The sequence below is a fragment of the Chlamydotis macqueenii genome, chromosome 4 (genome assembly GCF_036417535.1).
Source record: "Chlamydotis macqueenii isolate bChlMac1 chromosome 4, bChlMac1.mat, whole genome shotgun sequence".
Classification (NCBI taxonomy): Eukaryota; Metazoa; Chordata; class Aves; order Otidiformes; family Otididae; genus Chlamydotis; species Chlamydotis macqueenii.
Genome location: NC_141559.1, coordinates 24499477 through 24511732, shown reverse-complemented (window position 1 = coordinate 24511732; position 12256 = coordinate 24499477).

Sequence of the window (12256 nt, the reverse complement as noted above, 5' to 3'; positions counted from 1 at the left end):
ACTTAACTTATGTGTGATACCAAGTACTACTTTGAAAGCTCAACGACCTTTATTTCTTTTATTGTTTTCTTGTTTGGGAATTTTGGCACATAACTGATTTACTCAAGCCATAATCTCTTTGCTGGGAAATAAATGAAAACACTTTTAGTCAACAATTTGCAGCTACTGTGGAAATTATTTACTCTGAAGGCAGCATAGTAACAATTTTCTCCTTCAGAATAAACTTCAGAAATAAAAATAAGAGGCCTGGTGAAGTGAAGGGAATGAGAATTATAAAAAAAATTTCAAGTTAGCTAGTGGATTTTATTTCTTTTTCTGTGATCAGCTAATAATTTCTTCATACTTAATCTGCAAATATAACTCAAGTTTTGGTGTTTGGGAAGGGGAAAAAAGCATAAAACTTAAGGTTTTAAACTATTAATTTGACCTTACAATCAGAAATTATTACTGAAGCACTCACTTTTTTCATGGGAGTACATCAATGAAGTCCATTACAGAGAAGAATGAGAGAAAGTGCTTTTAAAGGTAGAATACTTCTGGACTTGAGCTTAAAAAGAAAAGAAATACAAAACAAAAGTATGTATATTGAAATACATGCCTTCTAATACTGTCTAAATGTGATTTGCTATTCAAACACATTGTTTTGGCATAGCAAAAATATAGATTTTTAAACCAAATGTACATTTTCATTTGCAGATTCTCTTCCGCCAAGACTGGATGTACAGCCCTGCTGGCAGACTGCCTGTTACCTGCCTGTACCCCTGTGCAAATTAAAAACCAGTCTTGGCATACTGGCTGATGATATTGTCTCCTTAGCCTTGGGGAAACAGCTGGAGGAGGAAAATGGGTTAAAACAGAAATGTCTTATTGAGATACCTGTTTCTGGAAACAGTGGGGCAGGAGTGTTCCTGCTGTAGGTAAATGCCATATCATTCCAACAGAGATGAAGAAAAAACCTGTGGAGTGAGTGTTTCGGATAACAGCTACTGCCATTAGTTTTACACTGTATTACCCATCCTTTTCCACATGGAATGTTCTGGTTTTTTGCCCCTTGCTACCCATGTATTTTCTTTTAATCTTAGACAGCTACAAACATACACTTAGGGGAAAGCCACTAATTATTTTGAGGAAGACAGAAGATTTGCCCTTTAGGTATTTTTGTGTACTATTTGTTATGAGCCCTCTTTACATTTAATTAGGGCAAATTGCCATGTTTTTGCACATTTACAACTAAAGGTGAATGTTTTATACATAGACTATAAAGAGTATGAAGCTTTATTTTTCTCATCTAGCATGCTTTGCAGCTGAACATTTGCGTATTGGTCTTTTCTCTTTCATTTTTTTCCTTTTTTTTTTTTTTTTTTTTTTTTTGCAATAGCAAGAGCTGATCTAGAAAAGCTTGATTTCCTTGATTTCCTTTTATGGGAGTAAACTACAGGCTACTACACATGCTGGTGTCTGTTCTGACTTACGTTATTACGGTCATCCTGTGCCTTTTTCTATCTCTCAGTATAAATGTTTGTACATATAAAAATGTTATCATGTCTGTAAAATCCTGAGAGGTTGTATGCAACTCTGAATGCTATCAATAAAGTGCTTTAAAATCAAATCATCATGCCTTTCAAGAGGCTTTGCCAAAGCATGTCGTGGTATTTTTTCTTCCCCCAAATAATAACCACGTGGTTTTTGGTGGTCCTCCCTGCCTGCCAGGAGTGCTTGCTGCTGGGCACCAGCAGGCACAGTCCCACTGTGATGCAGCAGTGAGATGATCGAAGAACATGAGTTGTTGGTGAGATGTGTTTCTTTTACACCTGCAAAAGCCTTTTAAGCAATGAGTTGCAGAGAGCTTTGCTACTGTTAAGAAGGCTCCTCAGCTTCAAATGGGGTGTAGGGAAAAAAGGAGGTATTCTTACATATTAATACAATATGTGAGTGACTGGGAGATGCAGCCACAGTTTCTGCTGTAGGGGTTGTGATAACCTGCAAATAGGTTATCAGAGGGGTGATGTGCTAGAGTAGGTGTTAGGTCCATACCTGTTTTTAAAGAGCCAAATAGACAACCTTTAGAAAAATATTAGCTGCAGAAACCCTACTGTTGAATATTAAGCATGCCATGGAAATGCAATAAAAACAGAAAGACAAAATTGTCCAGAAAATCTTGAGGCAAAAAGGGAAGGGAAAAAAAAAATACTTAGTGGTTATGAGTCAATGCATGATGTACGAACAAAAATGTAAGAGACCTTTATTAGATGACAGAAATCTGACATGGTTTTGAAGCTTAGATTCTAAATAATTATTTGAAGGCAAATAGAATGTCTGATCCAAGAAAAGTATTTTTCATAGCTTTGAGGTGAATAATTTTAAAATTAAGGAATGAAAATCTATTCCATTCTTATATTGGATGAATAAATACCTGATCAATGCCAATTATCAGAAAACTATTTGGATATTTCATATTATCTTTGCATGACTAATGTGTGTTATGGAATGCCGTGAAAATTGTAATTTCTTTTTTAGTACATGTGGACTGGTTTTAGCAAGTATTAGAGATCAGTTTCTATTTAATATAAACATATTTGAAAGCAATCAGAACAATAAGAAAAGGTACAATGAATAGAATACACCTATAAGTGATTCACATCTGAAAACTTTAGGCAGTGTCTTGGAAGATTACCTGAAAGTTCCAGGTTGCATGTCCTGTACATTTATGAAAGCAAGCAGAGAAGACAGAAAGCTATTTATTTTTTTTTTCTCCCCATTTTCATGTATTTATTTTAAGAAGGATGAAAGCTGGAATTGTATATTTAATTAAAATGCCTAATACCGTGGGCTTCATGGCCTCATTACACAGCCTGGAGGTCCATAACTGAGTGCCAAGGCCAACACATTAAAATGACCATTTGGTAGATGAGAACTAGACTGAAGAAAATAAGCAATTGTATGAGAATTGGTCAGCCTGCTCTGATGCTCTCTTTCAGCTAATGATGTATCTCTGCCAGTGAATCATAGAAGAGTGAAGCTAGTATGGGAAGAGGGGAGAAGAGGATTATTATAGCCAGAGAGCAGCAACAAGTCTTTGCTTTTTCACTAGATGTGCAGTCTCAACAATGGAATAATCAGAACAAATTTTTCAGGTTGAAAACACCCTCACTCTTCATCTGAATCACATACAGTGTAATTTCTTAAGCTTTCAGGAACTTTTTCCCTCCATACTGACAAAACAACAAAAAAAAGGAGATTCATAATTTCCCCTATCAATAATAAGACAAGACTTAGGGAGGATCAAGACAGTAGTAATTATTTCTACTGAAACAAACTCAGGATTCAATATTATTTATTATTTGCTCTTAGATTTTCTTTCACAGGCAAGAGAGATGTCTGTTCTACTCTGAAAAGGCTCCCTGCCTTTTCAGATGATCCTGACAGTGGCTTAGACATAGTGTCATATCTGAAACCATGCAGTGTACAAACACTATTTTTTGTTGTTGTGTCAATTAAGTCCTGAATCTCCATAGAGTTAGAGATTGTCTGTTTTGTTAAGTTCAGTATTTTACACCGATAAAATGGAAAGTGATCTTTAGGTCTTAGTGCTGTTCCTTTAGGTACCTGCTTTGCTGTTTATTGGGTCCATAAAATGGAGTACGTGCATGTGTTTTTGGCTTCACAAAAGAGGGCTGTTGTAAAAATTTATGCTGCTGGAGAGAACAGCAAATGCTTTATTTACTTACTGTTTATCGCTGGAGGATGACTTGGGTACCTTAAGTGGTTTATGTCCCCAGGTCAGGTTTCACGTATGTGGAGCTTTACAGTTTGCAGAAGCCTTCTGCTCAGCCAACAGATGAATTATTCCCACCATAAGAAGGAATAAGCCAGCAATAAGCTACTGCTGCCTTTGTCTTGGCTTTATTTTCTCAGTCACTAAAAAGGCAATGAAAGACAAATGGTCTACACTGGCTTGGGCTGGCTGAAAGAGGGCTGGGAGAGATAGTTGGGAATAGGCAGGTCTAGGAAGGAAGATTTTATCTGATTTTAGTTCCTTTAGTCCAAAGATACCATCTCCCAGCACTGAGTATCTGGAGATGGTCGATCATTCTTTCCCCAATTAAGATTAGATCCCATAGGATAAATCTGGATGTATTATTGTACCCTCCAGTATTACAAAAGAGGGTTACTAATATATACACTTTTGAAACATTATTAAGACATGTTAGGTGGAGAGACCATAAACTATGATTTTTTAAAGCTGCATATGCATCTTCTAAACCCATTGGAAAATGCTAATATTTCATTTACACTCTTTAAGAGATTTTCACATGTAGCCTAAGGTCATGAATGTAAGTTCTTAAACTAAAGTAGGAGAATGACATTGCTATCTTTTTGGCATGATGGAAACATACCTGTGTATAATGTATGGAGTTTGCACACAGTGTAATACATTGTGCTATTTAGGAGTTAAAGTAATTGTTTTCTATTTTTATAATTAAAGGATGACCATGTTTAGAAGTACCACATGTATATTCACATCATACAAAAAAAAACATTCCAGAAAAGGGACTGTAGGTCAGAGAATTTCCCTCTGGTTAATTCATTTCCTGTAAAAGAGGTGATTATTTGCTATCCACCTATATTAGGAGCCATAGTCATACAGAAGAACGAAATGGTTTGCACACAGTGTTGTAGATTAAGATGGTTTTACTGAGTGTTGCACATTATAAAATATCTGTGCCTTTTAATAAGCTGGTGATCCTTTAAGGATGTAAAACCCTATACCAAAAGTGCTAAAGCAAAAAATACAACAGGAAGACCATTGGGATTGTCTTCTGAGTGTTTAACATGAATGGCTGGGCTTACAAATTCTTTATGACGATAACACTTTGTCGTAGTTCAGCCCCGATCAGGACCAGACTATGCAGTCTCTCTCTCACTCCCCCCACCCTCTGAGAGAACAGGGAGAGAAAATATAAGAAAAACGGCTCGAGGTTTGAGATAAGGACAGGGAGAAATCCTTAAAGTTACCATCACGGGCAAAACAGACTCGACTTGGGGAAAACTATTCATTTATTACTACTAATAGCAGGATAATGAGACAGAGAACAAGATAACCTCCATCCACCTCTCCCTCTTCCCAAGCTTAACATTATCTCTACTACCTTCCCCCCCGCCCCGAGCGGCACAGGGGGGGAAGAGGGAATAGGGGTCGCAGTCAGTTCATCATACGTTGTTTTACGCCGCTGCTTCATGGTCGGGGGAAGAACTCCTCACATTCCTCCCCTGCTCCAGCGTGGGGTCCCTCCCACGGGCCACAGTCCTTCGTGGAACTGCTCCGGCGTGGGTCGTCTCTTCCACGGGGTGCAGTCTCTCCAGAACAGCTGTCCCAGTGGGCCCTCCATGGGCCACAGCTGCCTTCAGGCATCCACCTCCCCCGGTACGGGGTCCTTCACGGGCTCCAAGTGGATCTCTGCTCCTCCATGGACCTCCATGGGCTGCAGGGGGACAACCTGCTCCACCATGGTCGTCACCACAGGCTGCAGGGGAATCTTGGCCAGGAGCCGCATTACTCCTCCCCCTCCTTCTCAACTGACCTTGGCGTCTGCAGCCGTTCCTCACAACAGGCTGGTAGATGTCTCTCAGGATCTTTTTTACATCTTATTCACTTCTCATCTCCTTTCCACTTCTTGCAGCCGGGCTGGGCCGAGTCGGGCCCAGTCGGCTGCCTGGTGAGAGGCCAGAGGGTGAGGCCTGCAAGGCCCATGAGGCCTGCGCCTCCCCCTCTGCACCTCTGCCCCCGCTCAGCTTCTTCACATCTTCTCTTCTCTCTTTTTTTTTTTCCTGTTTTCCCCTTCTTAAATACATTATCGCAGAGGCGTTATCACGGGACGTTCTGCTACCAATCGGCTCGGCCTTGGCCAGCAGCAGGTCCGCCCTAGGCCCAGCCGAGTCCACTGAACAAAGGGGAGCGACTTCTAGCAGTTTCTTACAGAAGCTACCACCTTAGGCCCCCCCCTCACTAACAAAACCACGACACATCTGAAGTGCTGGTGAAAGGATTGGCTGCACTAATTGATTTTTAAAATATAATTATATTTTGCCACTGAGAGATCTTTATTTGTCATTGATGGTGCAATTCTTTGATAGTTCTTCTGGAACTGCGTGTCTTTTCATACTAAAAGCTACAAAAATACATCTTCTTGCAGGAGATTTTTATTTTTAACTAATGTTTCAGTTTTCTGTCAACTAAAAGATGATGCTATAGAAACCTCTGACATGAAGAAAAAGAACGAAAACCACAGAAGCAATCCTTTCAGCAGTTCTCAGAAACAAATGTTCTTTGTTTGCACACGTTTTTTTAAAACATGTACTTTAGAAAATATATTTATAATTTTAAAATAAGAATTGCTAACTAGTTACAGGATAGCCTATTGGCTAAATCCCATGCTGTTTATGCAGTGACTTCATTGGGAAGTTTCTTTGTGTGAAGGACATTAAATTAGGCCCAAGGTAATCTTCAAGCTTTGACTGAAATCCACTGAAATAATTACTAGTTTACAAAAATAAATATTTGCGCTAATATGCTGACCTCACATGCCTTGCTGCTGTTGTGTTGGCGATTTTTTAGTGTGAGAACATAGTACAGAAGTCCTAACTTCTAGCTTTAGATATGTAAATTTTTATTAGAGATATATAAATTAAGTTTCTTCTTAACTAAAAATGGCTAAAGAAGTTGAAGCCCTGTTCCTATTTCTTGCACTTCTCCTGTCCTCTCCGCTCTGCACATACAGCCAGCAATATTTAATCACTTATGAAATAAATAACAATAAGAGTTTGACTTAGCCCACAAAATCAATGAACTTTATTAAAGCCTAAATATCTGGACTGGCACCATGGCTTGTATTGCGTAGGCAAAACAGCTTCTTAACACAAAATCAGATGTTACGGAAGACCATTATAGAGCAGTTTGCCTGTGTTTTACAAGAAACTTGTAAAAACTTTCAAAATATTTGAAGTGGTTTAACAACTTCAGAGCAAGAAAAGGTGTTGTGACAAGGATTTCCGGTAGATAGGGTGCAATTTCATCTGGTCAAAAATATCAGAAGATATATTAGATCTGTATTTTCAGGACAGTAATATGTTAATGTGTGTTTCTCTAGTAGCCATAAATCACACCTACAGCAACAGGACCAGCTTTAGCAGCAAAGGAATACTTTGCATCCCACCAAAATATTACAATAGCAGCAACAACAATGACAAAACCCCCAAAGGAAAGTGCTGAAAACAAACCTCAGGCACCCTGCGAGGTGTTTGCCCAGTAGGCCAAAGGCTGCAGCCAGGCTCCGATGCCTAGCTCAGACTTTGGGAGCTTTACCTGAGCCAGTCCAAGCTTTCTACAGCAGTCATAGCCCAAGTCAGGGTTTCATAAGACATGAGTTGGGGACAAACCATGCTGGTTCACCATCTGTCATTTCAGCTTAAGGCAGGATGAGGCGCTCCCTCCTCGTCCTCTCCAATGATGCCTGTGCTATTGCCCTCTTCCCACTTCCTGCTGGGGCGAAGGATGTCTTTGCCATTTTCTGCTGATGCCAACCCATCCCTGTTGCTGACAGATAGAAAAATGCTGTAGTTATTTCTGTGGTGCTTCCAGAAAGATTCAGAGGAAAAGGCAGGAAAGGTTCCCAGCAGTCATGTAAAAGGAATCCTATTTTCCACTCCACAGCAGAGATCGGGGGCCTTTATTTAAACAGATAAAAGGTTCAAAATAATGATGTGAATTTAGGAGGAAAGCCAAGAGGAGCATTAGGACAACAAAATACAGCTCTTTTTGCTTCTGCCAATGTCCTGTAATCAAGAATTTGGTCCTGAATTTATTTTCACGGGGATTAGAGATCAAAACTACAGGTGATGGGCTGAGCAACTGTAAGTAAAAGGCGCTTCCAGCCCAGACAGTCTATCAGTAGTAGTCTGATGACTGGCAGATGTGGGGAAGCCCATCCAAAGGAGCTAGCACAACTGGCTGCGGCGCCTGCCAGCATCCAGATGCTCTTGTTGAGAAATATCTTTCAAAAGTTTGGCAACTCTGCTCTGGGGCAGTTCAGAGAGCAATGAGCTGAACTGGTGTCTAAGGACAAATTGCTTCTTATCACACATTTTAAAGTAATGTGTAATTGTTTTATTGTATCGTGGTTTTGTTATTGGTCACATCTGTCTGTATCGCTCAGACTACTGAAATACTAAGCACAGTTACACCCACAGCCAGATTTTCAGAAGTACTGAGCAGCTCCTATCATATGGCATTTATTTAGGGGCAGATTTTAAAAATGTCTCACTATGGTAGGTGTCAAATTTTTTTAAACCTCTCTGTCTTACTCAAGTACCCAAATAAGACCTGAAAATCTGAACTCAGCTGTGATGATTCTGGCATCCTAAAACCTCTCATCACACTATGCAGCAGCCTTGCAACACTGTTTGCACACATCTGCTTTCCCTCCGAGTCCTTTATCAGTCTCAATAATGTGAAAACTTACAACATTTTATTTTCCTATCAGCTAAAATGTTTCTCTGGGGATGGTAAAACTAGTGGCTAGTTGAATGATGCAAGGCATATGTAGCATCTTGGTCTTGCATCTGATATTACTTTGTATGTCATTGTTTTGAGTTTCCTAACTTTCTAGTGCAATAATAATACAACTTGATTAGCCTAGCAGCTGTGCTAGAAGGATGATGTCAAAAGAGAATCTATCCCAGCCTTCAAGATGACTAATCTAAACTTTTAGAAAGTTGTTTGGGTTTTCCACCATAAATGCACATAGAGAACTTGCTGAAAAGCTTTATCATATATATCCTTGGCATAGGAAGATAGAAAGATAGGCTCCTGTTGGATTATTTGTGGAGAATCATTTTAGAAATTTCTAACATCATAGTTCAGATATTCTTTTTTTCTCCTTCCCTCCTCCTCCTTCTTCTCCTCCATCTCCTTCTTCTTCTCCCTCTTTCTCTTGCTTTCTCTCCTTTTCTCTCTATTGCATCTGTGTGAATAAAAAAAAAATCTTGCATAACAAGCAACTCAGATAACAAATATTATTGTTTCTGTGATAAACTAGCAAGATCTTAACCTTGCAGTCCCTACAGAAGCAAAACTGCACTGAAGTAGTAAAGGAAAGGCTGAGCACTGGGCATGTACTAATGTGACCTAATGTTTGGCAGAAGTTCTACCCCTGCTTGGGTGTATTAGTGCACATAGACTCTACTTGACTAATAAGAAATCAATAACCTCCATATGCAATGCAGAAAACAGCTATATATATATGAGCGCATGGGCTACACAAGTGTTTGTTTTGTAAATGAGTACTAAGCCTTCAAACAGTAGCTTACTGTGATTTTAGACAAAAGAATCATGATGCATTAAATGTTCAACTGTACTAAATGTCTTTTTTCCTGTATACATAATGATATGCTCTGTTTATCTTTCAAGTGCTGTAAAAATATTAGTTAGCAGTCATAAATATAGTCCTGATAAAATTACACTGCTTTCCAGAACTGCTAATCTGTGTTAATGCTGGTTCAGTACAGGTCCTGTAACAGCTGTTAGAATTTTGTCCCCTGTAGGTCAGAGAGAGAAGATGGGAAAATCTTTAATAAAATGTTGTTAGAAGCTACAGGTGGGAAATAAAGAAGCTCTTGTGACCTGTAATCTTATTCCCTCATAAAGTCACGGAGTGCACAGCAGCTTCTGTGGCTGAAATTAGACAACTCGCTAGCAGCTTTTCAATCTCAACTTTTGCAGTTCAGTTATATCATTTTCGGTGAAGAACAAATGAAGGGTACAGCAAGCACTGCCCCTGACATTCCTTGCTGTTTTTAATAAGCACATTCAACAGCGTGAGCTTCTCTGTCTTAAATGAATTACTATATATCCATGTATTGGAAAGAAAATACAGTAGTGTTTATCTTCTGTATACGTTGTACTGTCAGATTTTAATTAGTTCTCAGCCTCAGGTAAAGAAAATATGCTAATTTTAATAGTCTTATAACAACTGTGGGCCAGATTCCACCATCCAAACGAGGCTTGCACAGAGCCTCACCAGCTTCAGTGGGGCTAACCAGAGAGGAAGGGGCCACCACCATCACATTTTCCTTTTATAAGGCAGGATTGTAGGAAAGAAGAAATGGAAAGGTACAATAGGTAGAAGTCAGCAATGGAGCAGTGAATGGGTCATCTATTGCGAAAACCATATTATATTATGGAAACAAGTATATTTTTATTTTTCAAATACTTCACAATCAGCCTCATATGGATTGTATATTTCTGTTTAAATGATGGGTATATTCCACATGTTTTTATATAGACAATATATATACTCTTGAGGTATTACGACTCCTGCAGGCCTCGCCTTTGCATCCTCTCATCCTTTCCTTTTGATATCTCCATTGCCTTTCATCAGACTACAGTATTGTGGAGTATGAAAATGAATATTTTTTTTCCATAGCCTTTATTAAATGAAAAAGAAAACAACAATGCCGAATATTATATATTATACAGAGTAATACACACTCTTTACACTTCTGTAGTAAATCTTATTCATTCAGCTGAGAAAGAAGTATCTTCTAATTTAAGCTATCTGAATGAAATGGAGCCAAAGACAGCAGGAGCTTTCTTTTTATATAATTTTTCTCAGAAGTACAAAACAACTTGTTTAAAAGCATTCAGCTAGTACAATGTATAATACAATCAAATATTTGCAGCTTTAAAGTCACATTAATTTGTTTAAATGTAATTATATGTAATTACTTATTAGTAAAATGGAGGAGAATTGCTGAAATATGATGTAAAATGGTATAATTAATTGGCTTCAATGCAAAGAGTTGTCATTTCTGAAAATTTAATGTCATCAAAGCTCTTTTTTTCCAATAGCACAAGGAGCACTATTGCTAATAGACTTCAGAGCTTGAAATAAATAAATCTTTGGAATCCTGTTGCATCTCTTGGGGTGTGACATTTGACAGTCTTTTATAGCACAGGACGAAACAAGTTTGTGAGCTGGAATTCAATTGTGGTGTATTGATTCCTTGCATCAGTCATTATTCCCTGCTGATTGACAGCTGAAAATTGGTTACGTTAAGTATTTCATATGTTATATTGGCTGACATTTGCTTGCCTGCTCCTGTGTCAATATTGTTGTAAAGATCTCCAGCTCTATGAGATAGCAATATACACTGACTGTGGCTTTTGTGTGATGTTCCAGTGTTTTTCCTGACATAATTTAAGACATATTAAAAACCAGCAGCATCTTCCCTCTTGAGAAGCTTAATGCCAATATTATTGTCTTCCAAGGGAAGATCATGTATGCTCATAATCGGGTGCTAATTTCCACCCATATGCTCATGTTTAGGCATTAGGCACTATAACTGTAAAATTGAGCCTGCTTGATTGATTCATGTCAAGCCTCATCTCGGCTGCTGCAGTGGAAGTCATCCAGCTGACCCTTTTTACACTAAGAGAAGAGATTTGTGTTCCTTTCTTTCACCTGGAACCATCAAATTGACTGAATAATCTGTAATACATTAGTGCTGACATTTGTTAGGCAAGAATTAAACAAGACACAGTAATCATTCCCCTGAATAAAAATTGTGTTTGATTTCCAGCAGAGTTCTATTAAAAGGACGGCACAGCCCATCTCCTCCAGAGTGGGAAATGGTGAATATTTTCTATGTTAATGAATCGAATTAACACTTTAATGACAGATGGACAATCCCTAGCCACTCCTGACAAAAGCTGCTGAGGGGTTTTGGAGGGGGAGGCAGTTCCCATGCCTGCCACAAGGACTAGAATGAGCTCCATGGAAATCTTTCACACTGAACCTTTAAGGGTGAGCAGAGTAAAGTTTGGCCATTTACCTAAAAAGAAACAAAAGGGAGAATGATGCTTTTCCTACAGCTAGACCCAGCTAGCCCCAGGAAAACCAGCTCCTGAAGGCAATAGGGCAGAATTCCCTATTTACTTTCAACCTTAATAAATATGACACTGTAAAAAGGTGACATTACTGGTGTCGGCTCCTGCCTCCGCTGTGACATTATAAAGCATGGGGTAACTCCACCTGAAGTTAGTGCAGGCACATCAGCGTACACCTGGTATGACCAGAATCTGATCTGATGCCTTCAAGGTCCCAGTGTTACTTCTGCATTAGGCAGTGTGAAACTAGGTAGCTGAAGCGATGCCTGCTGCTTCTCTGGCTGCACTGTACTCAGTCAGTCGAGGCTAGGC